This window comes from Polypterus senegalus, chromosome 1 (assembly GCF_016835505.1).
Source record: "Polypterus senegalus isolate Bchr_013 chromosome 1, ASM1683550v1, whole genome shotgun sequence".
NCBI classification, from domain to species: domain Eukaryota; kingdom Metazoa; phylum Chordata; class Cladistia; order Polypteriformes; family Polypteridae; genus Polypterus; species Polypterus senegalus.
The window spans coordinates 16,866,756-16,889,430 of record NC_053154.1 but is presented as its reverse complement, the minus strand read 5'-3'; the positions used below and the strand labels follow the sequence as shown (position 1 = coordinate 16,889,430).

Below are 22,675 nucleotides of genomic sequence, written 5' to 3'. Positions count from 1 at the left end.
TAACCCGCTGAATCCGAACACAGGGTCACGGGGGTCTGCTGGAGCCAATCCCAGCCAACACAGGGCACAAGGCAGGAAACAATCCTGGGCAGGGTGCCAACCCACCGCAGGACACACACAAACACATCCACACACCAAGCACACACTAGGGCCAATTTAGAATCACCAATCCACCTAACCTGCATGTCCTTGGATTGTGGGAGGAAACCGGAGCGCCCGGAGGAAACCCACGCAGACACGGGGAGAACATGCAAACTCCACGCAGGGAGGTTCCGGGAAGCGAACCCGGGTCTCCTAACTGCGAGGCAGCAGCGCTACCACTGCGCCACCGCGCCGCCCACCAGACAACCCACAATACTCAAATCTAACCATTTCCCGGCACTTCACCGCTTCTTATACACACACGGTTGTTTGCCACATCCAGTGTACACCTTACCAAGACCTTTTATCCTGCCATCTCTGTCCTGTGCTACCTGTTTTTGCAATGCTCTTTCTGTCCTAGCTAAGGACCTGGCTACATTACACAATACATAAATACATACATATGCACAGAAGCACAGAGAAAAGAGCTTCACAGGGTCATTAAGCTTGCCTAGTGGATAATGGGCTGTCTTCTCCCCTCACTAGAAGAACTACATAGTTACTGTTGTATCAGGAACATAAAGAAAATTCTTCAGGACCCATCACACCCAGGACATGCATTGTTTGAATGCCTGCCTTCAGGCAGACATTTCACAACCATAAAGACTAAGACAAATAGACTGAGAAACAGTTTCTATCCTTCAGCCATCACCATGCTGAATGCTGTTAAGTGGTCAATCTGACCGAGTGCACCTTCATGTTTAAAAGACAATACACTCAAGATTACAATACAGCTCTAAGTCAACATTGGCTAAGGGACAAGTGCAATATGGTGCATGTATGAATGGAAAACATGGTTCTGCTGTTATGGATTATTTTGGTTTTAACTTGAATACAGGTAGTCCCCAGGTTACGGACATCCGACTTATGAACGGGCCGCAGCTGCGACACATGCGCCTCAGTAACTGCCACTCCGTCTCCTTCGGCCTGGTGACCCTGCAAGCGGTGGCTGGACGGAGGCTGGAGGGGAGTGATTTCGCTGCTCGCGCAGTGTAGTGTCCCTCGGGCGGCTCCCGGCGGCAACCGATTTCACTGGCCACCCACCACACACGGCTGCCCCGTTCATTCTTGGTGGCCGGCTGGTGATGCTGAAAGCGGTGACCCGGTTGTGGCTGAACAGAGGCCACTGGGGTTAAACAGGGCGGCGGGGGGTAGCATTGTAGTGTGAGGGTGGGCGATTCACTACACGCCTTTCACCGCACCGTGTTCGTTCTCGGTGGGCGGACGCTGCAGGCAGCATACTGTAGTGGAGGGGACTGTGAGGTGGGCTGGTGATGGACCGCCCCTCGCCGCCCCCAGTCATTCTCAATAGCAAGCCTGCTTGTACTGTTACGCACATAGCAGGAAGTTGTCTCTTGTCAGTACATCAGACGTGTTGATGACAGGAGCCTTCCTGCTATGATAACGTGTACAGTGCTGTGCAGAAGAGCTCATCTTAACCTTTTGTCTTCACCATTCAACAATGTCTCTGAAACACAAATCTGATGCAAGTGCTGGTGATACAGTAAAAAAGAGAAAAACCATCACCATTGAAAATAAAGTAGAGATAATAAAAAGGTCAGAGAGAGGTGAAACTCCATCATTCATTGGCAGAGCACTTGGTTACAGTCGGTCAATAATAGCATTTATTAAAATAACTAGACATTAAGCCCGTGACAATAACGAGCGTTAGAACAGTAGTGCATAAACATTAGTAGGAACAGTCTATATTAAATAGCAAAGGACCTTGACCTCATTCTGTTTCTTCTCTTAATTTTTTTTTGTCAAAAATATTTTTGCAAGAAGCCTAAAGTAAAATAATAAAAATAAAATAGAAACGTACATGATAATACAGGAAGTATAATTAATATTGCCTTAGTGTAAAACTTTGTAACAATCTGTAATACACAATATCTGAAGAAGATATTTAGGAAAATTTTCTATTGTTTTATATCTATACTAATAAAAGGCAAAGCCCTCACTGACTGACTGACTGACTGACTCACTCACTGACTCATTACTAATTCTCCAACTTGGGAGAACACTGGGAAATTGCACCTAAATTTTGTTGTACAATGTCAAAGATTTTGATTGATTTGATATGAAATAGGATAACTATTATATACTGTACAATTGACATGATATAAAATAACATCAATCAGAACAAAATACTGCTTAACATATGTAAAAGCTTTTAAAAATCAAACACCAATTAGCACAATAATGACTACATAAGAATTTAATCAAAAGAAAAATCTGCAAGTAATTCAATGTTACTTAACAAAACTGACATAAAATTCTCATATAAGCTAAAAATAATACTACAGCATGTTCTCCCTCTGCCTATTTAACTACTACTCCTCTATTTGCAAGTTTTACAAGCCCTTGCAAGTCACTACCACCAATGTACAGTAAATTATTAAAATGGACTGCTAACCACAAAAAATTTATTCATAACTTTGTAGCAGTGTTACTGTGGGGAGAACTTCACTTCCCAGCAGCCCTTGGGGGTTACCCGCATAGGATCACAGGAACAGAAATAGGGGCTGCTGGTGATTAAAGATCCAAGCTTCACAACACAATATTCCCACAATATGTTAAAAAAAAAAAAAAGGCGTATACTTAGTGTTATTATTATTATTAAACATGCATAAATCAAAATACTGCAAAATTCAAACCAGGACACATACAGATGTTTCTTTTTTATTAAAATAAAATAATCCTTAAAAAAAATTAATCTGAATTAATGTGAGAAGCACTAATTTGGGGTGTTTGGAAGATGTAGTGATTTACTTCATGAGGTAGAACTACAAAATAAACAAGAACTGTTGCATCAGATATTTGAGATATTAAAATGCGTGCTTCAATTTAAATGTGTAAAGTCTACGTCAGTCTACATAATCTCAATTACAGTAATCACTCGCTATATCGTGCATCGACTTTCGCGGCTTCACTCTTTCGCGGATTTTACATGTAAGCATATCTAAATATATAACGTACATTTTTTGCTGCTTCGCGGGTTTCTGTAGACAATGGGTCTTTTTACTTCTGGTACATGCTTCCTCAGTTGGTTTGCCCAGTTGATATCATACAAGGGACGCTATTGGCGGATGGCTGAGAAGCTACCCAATCAGAGTACGCAGTTAAGTTCCTGTGTGCTGATTGGCTCAGCGATGGAGCCCCAAATTCGATTTCTGCTGCGTTAACCAGGAAGTCTTGTCTCGCTCATTCAGCATCAACGTGTTTCGCTGTGTAAAGAGTTAACTGTTGTGTTTATTTTTGTGCATAGTCAAGCCCTTCGTTATGGCTCCAAAACGATTTGTCTATCATAATGGCTGTAACATATGTGATATCGGAGATACTCAATATCGTTAAAATAATATTTAGGTTTTACTGTATATAAACAGTGTGTTTACATAGACAATTTCAATGAATCTTACCTAATATCCAAGAGAATAGAAAGGGATTATGCTGAATAACTGTGAGGGAAATATTTATAAGAGTGTGGGAGAGTTTATAAGGGCTTAAAATATATAAAAACTAGCCATGTGCGGCCAACTACATTGCGCATGTTAAAGTTGTCTGTGAAGGGCTCCCTGTTTAAACGCGGCTGCCAGTCGTGAACTGGACCCTTCGTCACACAGCATTATGATTTTTTATAAGGGAAACAAAATTACAAAGGAAAACCCTTGGACATTGATTCGATAGGAACGGCCTACTCAGAATCACTGTCCGAATAGGAATTATGTGGTGGTGTAGGAGCATTTCTGCTTCTGTCCGGTCACAGTCTGTCTCGTTTTCACGACGCTATCATTTCCTCTCACGATGTCTTCTCAACCATTTTACCCACTGTCTTTCTTTCATTCATATGTTACGTAGGCACATACCTTTTATCTTTGGTAATCTCATTCTCTAACCAGGCCTCAGGAGCTAACCAGCGTAACACTGTCCACCACCCCTTTCATTATTCCGGCACATTGTTGACATCCCTGAGTAACAACAACGTACTAAACTGGAAGGTGGTCTACGCATGAGTGGAATTCGCGGACAAACAAAGATCAAGATCTAAATGAAGATCTCTTTAGTTAATTTAAAGCACAACAATTTGTTTAGTTTGAATGTCTGTGTTTTGAGGTGTGACTGAAGTACTACAGTCTTCAGTAGTATAAGCCTGGAGGAGATTCTTAATGCAATGCCTATGTTTAGCTGTCTCTCTACTGCCATCTAGTGCTTCTTCTTCTAATTCATTTGCGGACAAACAAAGATCAAGATCCAAATGAAAATTATATACAGAGATAACCATTTGAATATATGGTTTTTACTTCGCAGATTTTCACCTTTCGCGGGGGGTTCTGGAATGCAACCACCGCAATAAAGGAGGGATCACTGTATAATATAAATGTGCCATTTTTCATCCTGTGATAGAGATCCATAGAGGGCTAGATCCCTGGTAAAGAATGAAAAATAAAATCTTATTAGCAATCACTGACCTTGGAAACAGTCTAAAACGATACAACACATACTGATCGTTGACATTTGCCATTTTTAACTTTTTGGCAGTGGCTCTTAGAAGGCTCAAACCACAGGTAAAGAACTAAATATCACGAATATCCTATTCATGATCAGCAACCTCTCAAGAGTAAAAAATGACACTCCATTTCACTTCAATGTCTGTATTACTGATTCGCATTTTTTCAAAGTTTTGTGAAAAGGAGTAACCTTGTCCTCTAGTATTCCATTAAGGGTCTGTTGATGTGGTATGCACAACTTCAAGTCCTTCTGATCATTTTTGCTCTGGGTACCTATTGGTTTACTCTTTATCATAAGGGTGTAATTTTCTGCACAAAATATGGTATAAAATGTCCTAAAAACGAGGGGGGGTTTAGTTGTAGAGGACCACAAATAGTGTGACATCTTGCATAACTAGATATCAAGATGAATCAAATGGTATATTATATGTAGGGGTTTCTCATACCAATATGTCAAGAGATGCCAGACCAACAAAATAAAAATTGATATTTTTTCCAAAGCATTCATAAGTATTTCTTATAAACACAATATTAACACAAAACATCTGTGCTCCATTAACAAAGGAGAGCATATGCAAGTACGAATTTCACTGTATTCTAACACATTATATTATAGGTTTATAGTGTAATAATTGTAATGTGACTGGAGTGCAAAACTATCCCAATTTAAAATTATCTTTAAAATGAGTTAACATCAAACATTTCTAGCAATGGCTGTCCTTTTATTTCCTACTTGAATGCCTTACTGACCCGTTAGCTGTAGGTCCTGACTGAATCAAAAAAAGAACATATAATGTAAAAATGGATTCCCTTTTCAGTAAAATTAGAACATCAAGCCATTGCATGGAGACGAGACCTCACCCCTGCACTTGAGAACACTCACCAGCTATAGACCCGGCAGACAAGAAGAGCCATCGCTGGGAACTGGCCTGCTTCTTCTCTCAGCCCTGCAACATTTACTGCAGTCTAATGCCTCCTTGCTGTCATCTACCCACGTTCCTGAATGAGTATCAGCAGAAGGTGTTTCGATCTCTGATGCTCTCATTCTCAAATCCATGGCTTATGAGAGCTTCAGTAACTGTAGCTTGCTGTTTCCAGCAACATTTTATTGTTCAAATAGGATAGGTTTGTGCTTTGGCGATCCCAAAAAACTATGATCTGAAAACAAGCCTGTGTGCGCAGTGGTGCATTTATGAAACAATGTTGCGATGCGCCAAGGATATCACCCAGACCACTTTTATGTACACTAATGCTCATGCTGTGACTTCACAACTTTCAGCTTCACGTGATCAAATAGCTGACGAAAAACTGTTTTGCATTAATTTTAATGTGTTATAATGTAGTACTAGGTTGTTGTACCGTGTTAGCCATTATGAATGTAGAGAAAAGCCAAGCAAAATGACACCTTTTATTGGCTAACTAAAAAGATTACAATATGCAGGCTTTCAGGGCAACTCAGGCCCCTTCTTCAGGCAAGATGTAATCTTACATTACATTGTGCCTGAAAAAGGGGCCTGAGTTGCCTCGAAAGCTTGCATATTGTAATCTTTTTAGTTAGCCAATAAAAAGGTGTCATTTTGCTTGGCTTTTCTCTACAATGTGTTATAATGTAATTCTACCTTTTCACATTTAAATCTGCTTCTGACAAAGATATTTTCATATGAGTTGTTCCATTTCAGTCATGGGGCAATGTCAAGTAATATTCTTCACTTTGCAAATCGATAAGATTTTTCCCTTACCTAGTACAGTAAAACCTTGTTTTGCAAGATGAGCTAAAATTTTTAATAAATTTTAACTTGATAAACGAGCGAGGTCTTGCAATACAAGTAGTACATATACTCTTTGTCTGCCGAGCGTCACGTGATCACAACTGAGCTGATGGTTCTTCTCTCTCTTTCTCTCGCGCTAGCTGCAGGATTGTGGGTAAATCGTCTCCCATTCTTGGTCTTAGTTGGCATGCCTCACTCATATAGTCAACATCGGTACGGGCATATTCTTTTTACTATAGCATGGTGACCACCACGTGTGTGTGTGTGTGTTGTAACATGCGAGTCCCTGTCTTGCACACTCAGTACTTTAGAAACACCAGCTTTATTCAGCTTGAAACAGGAACAGCACGGTTATTTATTGTAGTGGGATCTGCCGCTCTCCTATACACAGACACAGCAGTCAGGCAGGGTCATGGGCAGGTTAGTGGCCAAGTAATACTGTGCCCTGTGCATTTATAATGTTCCTTGAATCACCCATCAATGGCAGGCGCTTATAGCATGTCCGCGATCTTTTCAGATTCGCTTTTATGGCTAACCGATGCAGTGCAGGGAGCCTGCGGTTGCTTCGGGATGCTCTTCCGCGTGTCATCCCATTAGGTGGAATCCCAAAAGAGTTTAGAAATCTTACAGTGTATAAAGCATTTTTTTAATTTTGTGTCCAAGTGTTGTGACTCTTCAGGCAAAAGAAACTAACAAGGAACCTATCCAATGACAAAGTTGCAAAAAAAAGAAGACGATTCCAGTGAGCCAACAGATAGCAGTGATTGCGTTAGTTTGAGTTAAAGTCGTCCTACACAATAACCCTCCACTCTCTCGTCTCCCTCACACCAGCCATGATTCTTTTCAAAGGTAAACTGCAGGTTAATTTGTTGTATGTATTTTTACTTTATATTAATCATTTTTATATGAATAGTTTTGGGTTGTGGAACGAATCATCTGCGTTTCCATTATTTCTTAAGGGGAAATTCGTTTTGATATACGAGTGCTTTGGATTACAAGCACGTTTTTTGGAACAAATTATGCTCGCAATCCAAGGTTCCACTGTACTTGTATAATACAGTGCTGCTTGATTTAAATCGATACTGCCTGTTTAAAACCTGTCAAGTCTACCGTCACCCTCTTCCTGGTAACCATCACTGATGAATTGTTCGAATTTGCTACTGTATGTTGTTACTGAAGTGCTCAGTCTGTATATTTTAAACTGGCTTGTAATCATATTAGCTTTGTAAACTGTCATTTGTTTTACATAAAAATAAGCACACTAACAAACTACTGTGACAGCTCTGTGTGAGATAATGCCGAAAGGAATATTACTAATAAACAATCTACTTACACTGTTAGAAGGCCGCCTTCTATTGCTCAATTCAAAGAATACGAATTCATCCAGCATAACACAAACAGAAAATGTCCCATTTTACTTAAAATTAGAAAAATGGATTCACTTTATCAGTTTTGGTTTAAAAGCGCTAATTTAGAATTAGTCAAGCATTTGATCAATACTGACCTCAACTGAATCATTGTTAACTTTGGGAATATTTCCAGTATCTTGAATTAAACCTGTTTCTTTCTTTGCATTCTGAAATGGGTGGGGGATATCTGATCTGAAATGCAGTACTTTACATTAAAATTAATTTTTAATTTTCATTGTTATGAAAAAAAAGTAAAATGCATTAAAAACAAAAATAAAAATACCGTTAGAAGGCGACCAAATTACAAGTGTAAACTAAAAACAATTAAGAGCTGGAAAATGAATGTGTGGGTGGATCTGAAAGCCAGTGGGATTATAAAACTTTGCCACAACAACTTAAATCAAAGTACACTTTCACTTTTGAACATTCCTAAGGTTTTGGAAATATTGTGCATAATGTAAATCATCCTTACCTCTAACATTTGTCTGTAATGTGATGATGATTCTTAACATATCCTCCAGAAAAAGCAAAATTAAAAATGGGCACTGTATTCGGGTTTAAATTACCCTTTAATATACAGCATATTGTACTCTTGTAAAAAGTTTTTTTTTTTTTTTTTAAAAAAAACCCACAAAATTAACATGCCACACTAATGGTACTTAAAGGAAAAAAAAAATGGATGACCAAGTTCTGGAACAAAATACACAACATTTCATTCTCCAATTTACGAGGCTGGAGCCTATATGGGTAACATCAGAGGTAAGGAAGGAACCTGATATAGATGGGGCATCAAGTACATTGTAAGGTGTACTAATACAATTTATTTCACAAAATAAATAAAGTGTACAAACACCACTTACAACAAATGCAAATTTAGAGAGATCAGTTAAGGAAGCAGCCCTGCCGTCTGTCACAAACCTTTAACTTTAATCAGACAGAATGCCAAAATACTATGCAGAAAATTAATGTACTTCCCTAAACTGCAGGCCCTGAAGTATTTTGGCTCCTTTATTTAAATATGTTTCTTCAGTAATTAAAAAAAAATGATATTCTGATCAAAAAGTACCTGACATATTATCTGAAAATAAAGACATTATTGTTTCAATACCACATACAATTACAGTCCATAATTTCGGAAATGCAAAACCTCACCAGCCTCTTAAGTTACCTCTACCTCTGGCTGTGTAGGTTCATTTATCTGACAAGCCCAGGGTCCACTAGGGCTTTTAACTTTTTTTTTGGGTGATCAGTTCATCTTCATTAGACGTGGACAAAACTGAAAAGATTCCATGGAAGGAAAACCACAGTCTTAGTGAGACATGCTTCAAAGGATTTTAGGGTGGGATATTATAGGGAAGGCTTTTTTTATACAAAAGCAAACATAAAAAAGTAAAGGCAATTAACACAACAGCCACAACTGACAGAGGTTGATACAACATGTTTGCGATGGCTTATGGGTAGTTTGAACATGCACAGCGCAGCACTCTGCTGTTAGTCTAGTTGAAGCCAAGGTTAAATCAATATGAACATTCTGCTGCGGGATTGCACCACTGCTGAAAAGCGCACTGTAGTGAGATTTCTTTGGGCAGAGGGAGTGAAACCTGCTGAAATTCACCAAAGGATTTTGGTTCAGTACAGAAGTGAAAACAGTAAAACTCAATGAAAAGATTAATGGGCAGAAAGGTTTAAAAAGAGAAGAGCAAGATTAACTGACAAAGCTCAATCTGGTCGCCCATCAACGTGGCAAATGCCTTCATCACAGAAGGCCGACCGATTACGCTGCCTGCTTTTGCTTGGATATTTGGCTTAGATATTTTTGGGCTTGGATATCAGATACATGGATCTGCACATGCCACAGCACATGATGACTTGGGGTATTATAAAGTTTGTGCAAGGTGGACACCCTAACAGCTTACTGATCTGAACAAGCTTTCAGGAAATTCCAGCAGGTTTTACTCCCTCTGATCAAAGAAATCCTACTATAGCACATTGGTCAACAATGGTACAATCCCACATTAGAGCATCCATCTTCTTTTGGCTTCAACTAGACTAATGGTAGAGCACTGTGCTATGCGTGTTCCAACTACACATAAGCCATTACAAACTTGCTGTACTCTGTCAGCTTCTCCCTGTAATTTTCAAATTCCCATTACATTTTGATTTTTAAACTGTATTTGCAAAAGCCCATTACTTACTTAGTCATAACATAAAACAGTTAGACAAATGTTAAAATATAAGTGAAACACATACCGTCATTGACGTATTTCCAGAATGTATGTTTCACAATAAACCTTATCCAACAGGAAAACCCAGAAGTCAGTAGTCTAGTATAGACAGGTTAGTTAGTTGGTTGGTTTGTTTCAGAATTAGTAACCTCAATCTTCTTCGAAATTCACATCTGCTTCAAAGATTAAGGGTTCCTGTTTTTCTTTTAAGTATTAAGATTCAAAGTTTATCATCAGGGTGATTGTTAGTCTCCAATTTCCATGTACATTCATTCAGAAAACTTTGTGACATCCATATCTTCCATTTGCAAGTGATATCCAACCATTCAGGAAGATAATCATCATTAACGGCAAGTTTCTTCATTCAAAGGCTTCAGCAAAACCTAAAGAAAAAAAAGAAAAAAAGTTTGAAATGGCATATCGTTTTGTTCATTGAGGAAAAAGCACTCACCATTATCAATGCATTTGTAAACTTTTCAGATTGCGAGTAAATAAATGGCTTAATTCTGAAAAGTGTCCAACATGTATTCAGCACCATTACATTTGTGGTTCTTGTTGGGTTTTTGAGGCCAAATGGAATGTCTATGAGTACAACATGTAAAATGCAGCAAAAGCAGTGAAACAACACGACACATATTTGAATAGCGTGAAAACAATAATGACACAGTCTCGCTAGAGAGTCAAGAATGGTATAATGACTGCAGTTTAGGCAGTTCATCCTTTTCTTAAAGCATGGTTGAATTATTTAGGGCCCGCTTTTTAACATTGCCATTTAAAATGTCTTGATGCTTTACCCAGGGCACAGTAGTAACATTAGTACATCCCCTATACAGTTGTGTTTGCATTAACCGCAACGAAAAATAATTGTAATATGAAAGGCTTCCCTTTATTTGTTGTAATGGCTTTAAAACGGCATTTTCAGTGTGGCTAGTATATAATATATGCATCCATCCATTATCCAACCCGCTATATCCTAACTACAGGATTATATATATAAAATCCTAAGCCTAAAAGTGACGTTTTTAATGTCACTTTTTTGTCACGTTTTAAATTGAGCTTATTTTAAAACCTACATACAGTGGGTACGGAAAGTATTCAGACCCCCCTTCAATTTTTCACTCTTTGTTATATTGCAGCCATTTGCTAAAATCATTTAAGTTAATTTTTTCCCTCATTAATGTACACACAGCACCCCATATTGACAGACAAAAAAAAAAGAATTTTTGAAATTGTTGCAGATTTATTAAAAAAGAAAAACTGAAATATCACATGGTCCTAAGTATTCAGACCCTTTGCTCCGTATTTAGTAGCAGCACCCTTTTGAGCTCATACAGCCATGAGTCTTCTTGGGAAAGATGCAACAAGTTTTTCACACCTGGATTTGGGGATCCTCTGCCATTCCTCCTTGCAGATCCTCTCCAGTTCTGTCAGGTTGGATGGTAAACGTTGGTGGACAGCCATTTTTAGGTCTCTCCAGAGATGCTCAATTGGGTTTAAGTCAGGGCTCTGGCTGGGCCATTCAAGAACAGTCAGAGTTGTTGTGAAGCCACTCCTTCGTTATTTTAGCTGTGTGCTATCTTGGAGTTTGCTAAAAGACACCTGAAGGACTCTGAGATGTATGTATGCTTGGTATCATTCTTTTCAGAATTTAATGTGATGTTGTTAGATTTTCAGATTCTTATTCAGTTTTTAAATAATAAAGTAAAGAATATCAAGAACTCACGTCCCGCAAGACGAGACTTTGTGTCAAAAGATTTAACCACGCCTGGGGCCGGAAATAAAAAATAGGACAGCTGCTATACAGGCTTTTAAATGTTCGAAGCGTCGCAAGAGATCAAACGGCACGGCAGCAGCAGAAAACCAGCAGCTGATCGAGCAAAGAGAAGGTTTATATAAAAAAAAAATATATATTTATATACCATTGTATCACCGTTTAAGAGGGGGTTTCAGAGGAGCGACCGTGTCTCCTTGGGGTGCATTCAGCCCCCCTCTTCACAACATGAGCAACAGAGACGCGAACTGGCTGGCAAGCGAAGTGAGTTGGGTGAGGAACAGCCCCTAGTAAAGCTATAAATGCAAAATGTAAGTTTACAGTAAACCCTTGCAAGTTCTATGGCTGATATACTCTTTTTGTGAGGCTGCTGTTTCACAAAAAGTCTCACTGCACATCTAAAAAGAAAAACTAAAGAAGGTTAACATTACTGTCTAATTGGAAATATAAACATCATGTCAGAATACAGGAATAGCCTCAGTGTTTTAACACCTAGTATAAACTACAAAGGAATCAAAACTTCTCAGAATTGTTTAAAAAAAAAATCATACAACTTACAGCAATTCCAATTTAGTCACTGAAAAAACACACCACTTGAGATGCAACCCACTTGTCCCTGTACTTCTTCAATTTCTGCAAACATTTTACAGACACATCTTTTGTTTTAATTTAATTTTAAGGAGAAAAAAAAAGTCACAGGGAGTAAATCTGGCAAATTCAAGGGGATCAAAGCAACACCACCACATACTGATTAACAAGACTATAGTCATACAATACTTACTGGCCTAGTTGCTAACTACACCCTAATCCCATGTAGTTGACTGATTACAGAAAATGTTGGGACCTGTCCCAACCCAGATTTTTTAGATAGGCATTGTGTGATCAATTTCCTGCAGTTATGCCATGTAGCGATGCAGTAGTCAAAATGAATATATTGCAGCAGACAGAACAATAGAATAGAATAGAAAGCCTTTATTGTCATTGTAAAATAATTTACTATGAAATTACAAGCACTGTTCCAGCTTTTGTGAAAAACAGACCAATGCTACAACACATAATACAAACAAGAATAAAAAGTGCTATATACTTAAAATGAAATGATAAAATAAGAATTAAAACAATAGTAATACAGTATATAATACCATTTCACTGGGGAATAGCTCTATGAGAGCAGCAGCAGTATGTACGAGTATTATTTAAACTGCCTTAATTTGCTTATTATTGTTTAATGCATTTATGGCCAATGGATAGAAACTGTTTCTGAATCTAGCAAAGATCTATAACACCGACCAGAGGTCAACAGTTCAAACAGGCAGTGACCAGGATATGAAGGATCCATAATGATGTTTGTGGCTCTGGTGAGAGAGCAAGAGCAGGCAATATCTTTCAGGGAGGGCTGCAACAGCCTGTGATTTTTTTTGTGCTGTGTTTATGACGATCTAGACAGCCTTCTTGTGTGTTTCCGCGTATCCGGCGTACCATACTGTGATGCAGCATGTCAGGATGGTATCAATGGTTAACCAATATACCATATTGTTATGTATATGCTTGTTTTTCCCCCCCAAGCACTCTCAGAAAGTGCAGTCACTGTTGTACTATATATCCATCTATCCTTGAACTCCATCACATGATATGAGAGAACTTTATTTGTCCCCAGAGGAAAAATTGGATTTTTTAGAGAAGCGGTTTAAATAAATAAAAGCTGTGACAGTAGAGGGCGCTGTCGCTCCTCTAAACCCACAGTCAACTCGTCCAGACACCAGGTAAAAGTATCAGAAATTATTTTAATGTCTTCTATAATGTGCACAAAACACCTCCACCTCCACAATACACAATAATAATCAATAATAATCAACAATAAATCCTCCTCTCCACCCAGCAGCTCCGTTATACTTCCTCCCAACTCCGGCTCAGCTTGTTGGGTTTTTCACAATCCTGTATATAGTCCTTGACCCGGAAGTGTGCCTTTCCTTCAGTCCACGTGATTCACTAGCACTTCCGGGTCCATTGAAGATTCATATTTTTCTTCAGCCTGGAAGTACTTCTGTTCTTCCGTCCCCGTGACTTGGGAGTACTTCCGGGCTATAGGGAAAATTAAAATACCTGCGTCTCCGTGCAGAGTCCTCCGATGGCACCCTCAGCACCCAGCAAGGCTGTGAAGTCGCACTCCATCTCCCATGATTCCCTGCTGGAATCGGGGGCACCTCCATGCTGCAGGGAGGACTCAATCCAGCGGCCTGGATGTATTGACCGGAATAAGCTGCTGGCCATCTCTCACAAAGCATATAAAGTAAGTAATGAAATAAATATACTCAAACACTTTGGTCGGAACACACACCAGAATATATAAAGTACAAATATTAAAAAGAAAGGAAACTTCTGACTTGGCTGGCAGAGTCACAGCGAGGCATTATGCAGACGTATTGCCGTTGGTATAAAGGAACCCCCATAATGTTTTAGTTCTCTCCATCTGTACGACCTTCAGGGTGATCCAGAGTGCAACTAATAACTGAGCTTGCCCTTTTAATTAGCCTGTTGATTCGGTGGGCCTCTCTTGAAGTGATGTTACCAGCCCAGGACACCAAAGTGTAGAAAATCACAATGACCATCACAGAGTTATAGAAGATGTGAAGGATGTCACTTCCCACATTAAATGAGCTTAGCCTCCTAATGAAAAATAGCCTGCTCTGCCCTTTCTTATATACAGTGGAACCTCGGTTCACGAACGTCTCGGTTCACATACAAATCAGTTTACGACCAAAAGGTTCGCCAAACTTTTGCCTTTGTTCACGACCACTCACTCGGTATACGAACAAGCCAGTTTCCCTTTCGGTTTGTACATGTTCAGTCTCTCCCTGTGCATATCCTGTGTAGTGAGCGAGAGAGAGAGAGAGTGTGCGACACACACACACACACACACAGGCGCGCAAGAGAGGCACACACAAACACACAAAGGCGCGCACTCTAGAGAGAGAGACGCACACAGGCGCTCCAGGCTCACGAAAAGAGATAGACACGCACACACGAAAGAGAGAGTGAGCGAGAAAGGGAGGGCTGGACGCATAAGGTAGAAAAGGCTTGTTTTTGTTTTCAGTTCTGTTTACAGCGATCGGTTCATAGCGTGCATTGTTGCAATGTTACTTTTCTTGGTGGTTTATTAAATTACGGATTTTTCAAATGTTCATTTTTTTCCCTGTGCTTAAAACTCATTAAAAAAAAGTGTTTTTAGCGAGCAGTTCCTAACACTATAGCACGAACTATTGCAGTGTTAGTTTTCTCTGTTGTTCAAGGTTTTCTCATTGTTATTCAATGTTTTTACATTTAGTTTACTATTACACTGTGCATTCTATGGTATAATTAACTATATTTGTGCTTAAAAACAAAAAAAATATATATTTACATACAGTTCATAGGGTCTGGAACGGATTAATTGTATTTACATAAAATCCTATGGTGGAAATTGCTTCGGTTCACGACCAAATCAGGTTTCGACCAGAGCTTTGGAACGAATTATAGTCGTGAACCGAGGTTCCACTGTACTGTAGTTCCTCTGTGTTCAAAGATCAGTCCAACCTGTCATTAATGTGGACCACATCTATATCCACTCCCTGAACAGTCACCAGATGTTGAGGTTCTCTGGTGTAGCAAAAGTCAATAACCAGCTGCTCAATTTGTTGATGTTAAGATTCAGACAATTCTCTTTGCTCCAAGAAACAAACTTTTCCACTTGACTCCTCTCCTGTCATCCCCTTTATCAATACAACCCCATAACTGCAGAATCATCAGAGAATTCCTGCAATTATTTATAGTCGGAGGTTTACAGAATGAAGAGTAAAGCAGACAGGTCTGTTCCTTGTGGTGCTCCAGTGTTGCTCACACAGTCCTTGAGTCTCACAAACCGTGGTCCGACTGACAGATATTTCATTATCCAGGACACCATAGGCTCATCTACATGCATATCTCAGAGTTCACCCCTTAAGAGGGATGGTGGGATGGTATTGAAGGTGTTGTAGCAATCAAAAAACATAATTCTCACAGTGCTGCCATCTTTGTCCAGGTAACAGTAAGCCTTGTGGAGCAGACAGATAATTGTACCCTCCAATCTAATCTTTGTCCCATAAGCAAACTGCAGTGGGTCCAGGTCTCTCAAAGGTCTTCATGATGTGAGACATAAATGACACTGGTTTGTAGTCATTAGAAATCTCAATTTAAACTGAACTCACCCTACTGAGTCAGTCTAAAGTCTAGCTTTAGGAAATTACTTTTTCTTTCACTCTAGGAGATATTTGTGAGAAATATTGCCATCATTTTTTATTCATTCTTTCCATATTCAATTCACATTAATTGTGTAATTAAAGTTTCTTACTTTTACTTCAGCAATACATTCCATGTCCACTTATCTCTATCTGTATTTCTGGAAGGAGGCTCTGAAAGTGTTCAGGTACTGTGCCACAAGACAAACACCACACTTTAAATTGCACAGACCACAAACCACCTAAGTGTAAAGGGAAAGATTTTAGCTTGCATACTGGAATTTCATTTATTGGTTAAGTAGTCACTGACAGGCATAATCAAACATTGACTTTTCCCCCCTAAACTATTTATTGGGCTAGTTTGCTAGTAAGCGTACAGCCACCACTCAGAGTTTGGCAAGCCACATGCACTATGTACTAAGGTACAAGGCTGCATGCTAGGGCTATAAGATTAAATGTCACTACTGAAATATAATTCAAGATTATTTTAAAATGGTGTTATTCGAAGGCAAAAGCTGACATTTGAATGTAAAAAAAAAAAAAGGTTGTTTTGTCTTCACTAATTTCAACACTGAGTTAACTCCAGACACACAATGCAAAGCTGCAGTAGTTTACTGCTCAGTTTTTGTATGTCACTTCCACAAAGAGCCTTTTGGTCATTTTGAATGGCTAGCTTGTTAACTTCATTAGTAAAACTTACCACCAGGCTCTTTCACATTGTAGTTTTTTCCCCCCTTATCCCACTACTCTCACACTCTCATTAGTGTCAGCCAACATCCACAATAAGTTTTCTTCTTGCATACTGTAACTACCAGTTTGATACATAATGCCTAAAACAATGAAGTGAAATTAAAAATATTCAGACCATGTTTATTAAAATGTTGCTGAAATTCTAAAGAAGAAAAAAAGTTGGCAGACTGTGCAAACCCTAACTTGAGGTTATGATATCCCCATAAGTGACATGGCAGCCACTTTCCTGGTGAGCCCACAGGTGTCTTTTTATTACAAATGGTGCAATATGAACAGCCTCCAAAATAAGAAGACAAGTCCAACATTGACCGGTCTGCCTCTTGACTGCTCTTTTACTTTCACTATTCTCACCCTGCAGCACAGTCTTACTAACTTTCCAGTATTCATCTTGATCCTTGTTGTTATACCATGGAAGACACAAAGAGTGTCTGATTTAAACAGAACATGCTGGAGAGCTGAGCATAAATGGAGGAAAACTAAACTATCCACTATGAAATATTGAAGGTTAAAATAACAGAAAACAATAATACAGTCTGTCTTAAAAGGCGCTGCTATTTCTCAAAGATTACAAACAACAATGCTAGTAATCCCAGAGTCTTATTCTCTACAATTGATCGTCTGCTAAACCCGGGTAACACAAAGGAATGCCTCCAAAATACTTCCAGTGAAACTTGAGGGTATTTCTGTATTTTTCAATTAAAAAATTAATGATATTAGAAATAATATAGTACATCTCCCCAACACTGCAGATCCTCCTGAGCCCCAGTACTCCGTTATAAACAAATTAAATTCTTTCACCAGGATAGATTTACCTGATTTACATAAAATAATTTCTCAACTGAGACCCTCCATCTGCGTCCTTGACCCAATACCAACAAGTTTTTTCAAAGAAGTATCAGGCGTGCTAATTGATAATATTCTTGACATAGTAAACTTGTCATTAGATACAGGGGTCTTCCCAGACTGTCTTAAGACTGCTGTAGTTAAACCCCTACTCAAGAAAAATAATCTTGACCCCTCTGCTTTTGAAAATTTTAGACCCATTTCTAACTTGCCTTTCTTAAGTAAAATTTTAGAGAAGGCAGTGATTATGCAGTTAAATAACCACCTCAATAAACCTGCTATTCTTGATAAATTTCAGTCTGGCTTTAGAACAAATCACAGCACAGAAACTGCACTCGTTAAAGTAGTAAATGACTTGTGGGTAAATGCAGACAGAGGCCATTTATCTGTTCTCATCCTTTTAGATCTGAGTGCTGCATTTGACACCATTGATCATAATATTCTTAGAAATCGCCTTAGTCAATGGGTGGGCCTCTCTGCCAGTGTCTTAAATTGGTTTGAATCCTACCTGGCAGGTAGAAAATTCTTTGTTAGTTGTGGTAATCACAACTCAAAGACACATGATATCCGATATGGTGTTCCACAAGGCTCTATCCTGGGCCCGCTGCTCTTCTCAATCTACATGCTTCCGTTAGGTCAGATTATCTCAGGGCACAACGTGAGCTACCACAGCTATGCTGACGACACGCAGCTGTATTTATCAATTGCACCCGATGACCCAGACACTGTTATTTCACTAACACAATGTCTTACTTGTATTTCTATTTGGATGAATAGTAATTTTCCCAAGCTAAGTAAAGAGAAAACGGAAATTTTAGTGATTGGCAATAATGGAAACAATGAGATTATTAGAAATAAACTTCATGCATTAGCACTAAAAGTCAAGACAGAGGTAAAGAACTTGGGTAAGTGTTGACTGTAACCTGAATTTTAAATTGCATATTAATCAGACCACTAGGACAGCATTTTTTCACTTAAGAAACATAGCAAAAGTTAAACCTCTTATATCATTGAAAGATGCTGGGAAATGAGTGCACGCTTTTGTTTTCAGTTGTCTAGATTACTGTAATGCATTCCTCTCAGGACTACCCAAAAAAAAGACATCAATCGTTTGCAATGAGTGCAGAATGCAGCTGCAAGAATCCTAACTAGGAAAAGAAAATCCGAGCACACACTACACTGAATACCTGTGTCATTCAGAATTCACTTTTGAATCCTGCTTATGGTTTACAAAGCCTTAAATAATCTTGCTCCATCTTATATATCAGAATGTCTGACACCTTACACTCCAAATCGTAACCTTAGATCCTCAAATGAGTGTCTGCTTAGAATTCTAAGAGCAAAACTTAAAAGAAGTGGTGAGGCGGGCGGCCTTCTGTTGTTATGCATCTAAAATCTGAATTGCCTGCCAAAAGGAATTCGCCGGGCTGATACAGTGGAGCACTTTAAAAAGCTGCTGAAAACACATTACTATAACATGGCTTTCTGATAACTTCACCATCATTTAATCCTGATACTCTGTACATTCAATTAATTATCATTACTATTCATGGAGGCTCCAAAATCTGTACTAACCCCTACTCTCTCTTCTGTTTCTTTTCCCGGTTTTCTGTGGTGGCGATCTGTGCCATCACCATCTAATCAAAGCACCGTGATGTTCCTACATTGATGAATTTAAAAGCCAGAAGTCTACATGACCATCATCATCAAGTCCTCCCATGAGAACCCTAAATACAAAGAGGACTGCTTCATTTATGTTAGGTAGAATGCCCAGAGGGGGCTAGGTGGTCTTGTGGTCTGGACCCCCTGCAGATTTTATTTTTTCTCTCCAGCCGTGTGGAGTTTTTTTTTTTTTTTTGTTTCTTCTGTCCTTCCTGGCCATCGGACCTTACTCTTATTCTATGATAATTAGTGTTGTCTTATTGTAATTCTTACTTTGTCTTTTATTTCTCTTTTCTTCATTATGTAAAGCACTTTGAGCTACATTATTTGTATGAAAATGTGCTATAGAAATAAATGTTGTTGTTGTCTGGACAGCTAGCCATGAATGCAGCCACAAGCCACATGCGCTGGCACCACTCTTCAATACATTATTATCGGTGTTTTTTTTTTTTAATTGTTTGAGAAAAATATAATAAAAAAACTTTAAAAATAAATTAACAAACAATGAAGATTTACTAATGTGCTTGTCTTGCTTATATGTATGTTATCATCCAGCTGATGCTTGGAACTGGCCAACTCTATGTAAATTTCAAAAGCAACAGGGGCACGGTGGCACTCAAATATAAACAATGCTGGCAGTCACCTCCAGTTCGCCCTCTGGGGGTCATTCAAATTGTCAAATGGATAACAAGACCGTATGATCACCCCTCACCCTTTTTTTTTTTTTTTTTTACACAGCATGAAGCATTTTTGACAATGTTACTGCATGTGTCTCATTTGTAACACTCAGCCGGAGTCTCAAGCTACAAACACATTGTGAAGCATCTTGCTAGTGCAAGGACAGCTGTGATGAATGGGAAGCAGGGCTGCAGTGGAGACCAGGAGAAAGCATGTTTTGTGAGAGTACAGGACAGTTGAACATCAGGGGTGAGGGACAATGTTTTCGGACCCAAAAGGCTAAGCAGTTTAGCGCTTACACTCCTAGCTATGAGTACTAGACTGAAAACAAGGCATCACTGTAGAAGCTTCCCTTTTATAGAGTGCAGCTATTTGAAATTTTGATGTTTCTCTATTATAATAAAAAATCCTGGGATGAGACAAAACTTTTTAGCCTGGGATTAGACATGACTTTTTCAGAGAAATACTTTCAAGTCCAGCGAGACAAGACTTTGTGCCAAGAGATTTAACCACACCGGAAATAAAAGGCTAGAATAGATGACCAAGTAGAATGTCATAAAGAATTCAAAAATGTTAGAATGGTACACATGCAGAGCAGGTCAGAGATAATGAAAGTACTAAAATTCGTAAGTCTCAAAAAAATAGTAATAGTAAAGACTGCATTAGCGCAAACAAACAGAAACTATTACTCTGTGAAGTAGCAGAACCGCGAAAAGAGATTGAATGTATTGCTCGGATTTAAACTTTAAAATTGAAGACTTGTAGATTGTCTAATTTGTGTTGCCATCGGGGAAAAGTTGCGCTCCTTCCCAATGAAGAGGCTTATCCGCGAGAATTAAAAGATTTGTTGTTTGATGAAAGTGAAATCTATATATGCGAGCGGCAGAGACGCCAAGTGGCTGGCGCGTTGCGCAGGCCAGGGGGATTGGCGAGCAAAGCATGCAGGGGGCAAAGCCCCCTAGTCTCTTACATTTAAAACAGTATCCAAGTACCACTAGGATTTTTTATTTTTATTTTTGCTGTTGCCATTTGATCTTGCTGTGGCATCCAGTGCAGCCATTACCATAACAACAAAGCATAAAAATGCACATATAAACATGCATATTATGCCCAGAATCGATATCCTAAGTTCAAAAATATTCTGATATTTCACTTTAATTTTGAATATGCAAACCAGATTTTTTATGGCTGATTGGACAACTCTACTGCAAACTATGGGGTTATTTTTTTAAATAAAGTTTTAGTGCTCAGTACTTAATCATCATCTCCAAACTGGGCTCTTTTTTGGCATTTACAGTTAATGGTGCATACTACTTGGGAGATGCATATCTGGGGGAACAAAGGAGGAGAAGAGTATGGAATTGTGGCCTACAGTACACAAAAGGGTGCCACAAAGAAGAAAGTTTACAGGCTTCAATATAAAAAGTTAGGCTTTTATGTGCTTAGCAATCCTAAAGAGCAGACACTAAAGAGGCAATTGCAGTTTGTGTCTTCTGATGTTTGAATTAAACCACACTATTTAAATTAAAGGACAGTCAGTTTCTTTCAACTGCCACCACAATACTGACGGATAACTCATATTTTCCAAGATTTTTTTGATTTAGTAAGATGACACCATTTTAGGACTGCTCAATCACTTATGCAAAGCAAAATTCTAAACTAATTGCCCAAAGGAACAAAGAGCATCTCTCTCCTCATCTAGGAGGGGAAAAATTGGTACATAAAGAGTATTTGGTATAAATTGCAGTTTGGTTTAATGCCTTCATAATTTAGCTATTTATGGAGAGAAATATTCATATGTTTATTATGCATAGCATGCATTATGACAGACCCAGTATACTATTCTAGTACCAATCTGAACTTGATAGCCAACACTTGTAGTAATAATAATAATAATAATAATTCATTACATTTATATAGCGCTTTTTTATCAGTTACTCAAAGCGCTCAGCAATTGTTATATAATCCTAATGAATCAAATGAGACACTTTCTACTGTGGTAATAGAAAATAAACTAGCAGAAAACAAAAAGATATATGCATAATCGCCACAACCAGTAGGAAATAGGAGGTCAAGAGGAGTTAGGTAGAACCAAGGGTGAGAGAAACCAATATATCTTTATACTGTCACCCCCTGTTCTTAAATTGTAACCTGTTCTTGGAAACTTGTCAGAAAACCAAAAGCAGATATCTGTAAACTAATCACCATTATTTAAATGGGAAAAAATATTGTATTCCCAGTGCATCACAAAATCCTCAACCAATTTCCTTAAATATCACTAAAACACTTCTAAAAAACCTACATACCATCAAAAGCTTGATTTCCCCATGTAATAAACTTCTCCATTCTTCCACTACCTAATTTAGAAACTATTAAAGAGGATATTCAAGGATGCTGGATCAGAAAAATTCCTTATTTAAGATTAAACAGAGGCTTGGAACCTTTTCCCTAAATGTCATAATGTAAGTGTTATTTTTGACCAGTTCCCGGAGTTTTAATCCACATGTTAAATCGTTGACTAACTCATGTTTTTCCCTTTAAGAAATATTGCCAAACTGAAGGGTGTTGGGTCTAAGGCTGAACTGGAGATTCTCATTCATGTTTTTCTTTCCTGTCGCTTTGACTTTTGAAATAGACTTTTTAATTTTCTAAACAATTGCAATTCA

At 38.6% G+C, this 22,675-nt stretch overlaps 1 protein-coding gene across 1 annotated transcript in view; it reads right to left on the bottom strand.

The window, feature by feature from the left end:
- Window positions 1-22,675, bottom strand: part of traf6 (TNF receptor-associated factor 6) — a 71,340-nt gene that overhangs the window by 26,706 nt on the left and 21,959 nt on the right. Inside the window, exon 2 of the mRNA XM_039744281.1 lies at window positions 10,078-10,435. The gene's annotated coding sequence lies outside the window, so the exon portion shown is untranslated. The remainder of the gene's footprint in view (window positions 1-10,077; window positions 10,436-22,675) is intronic.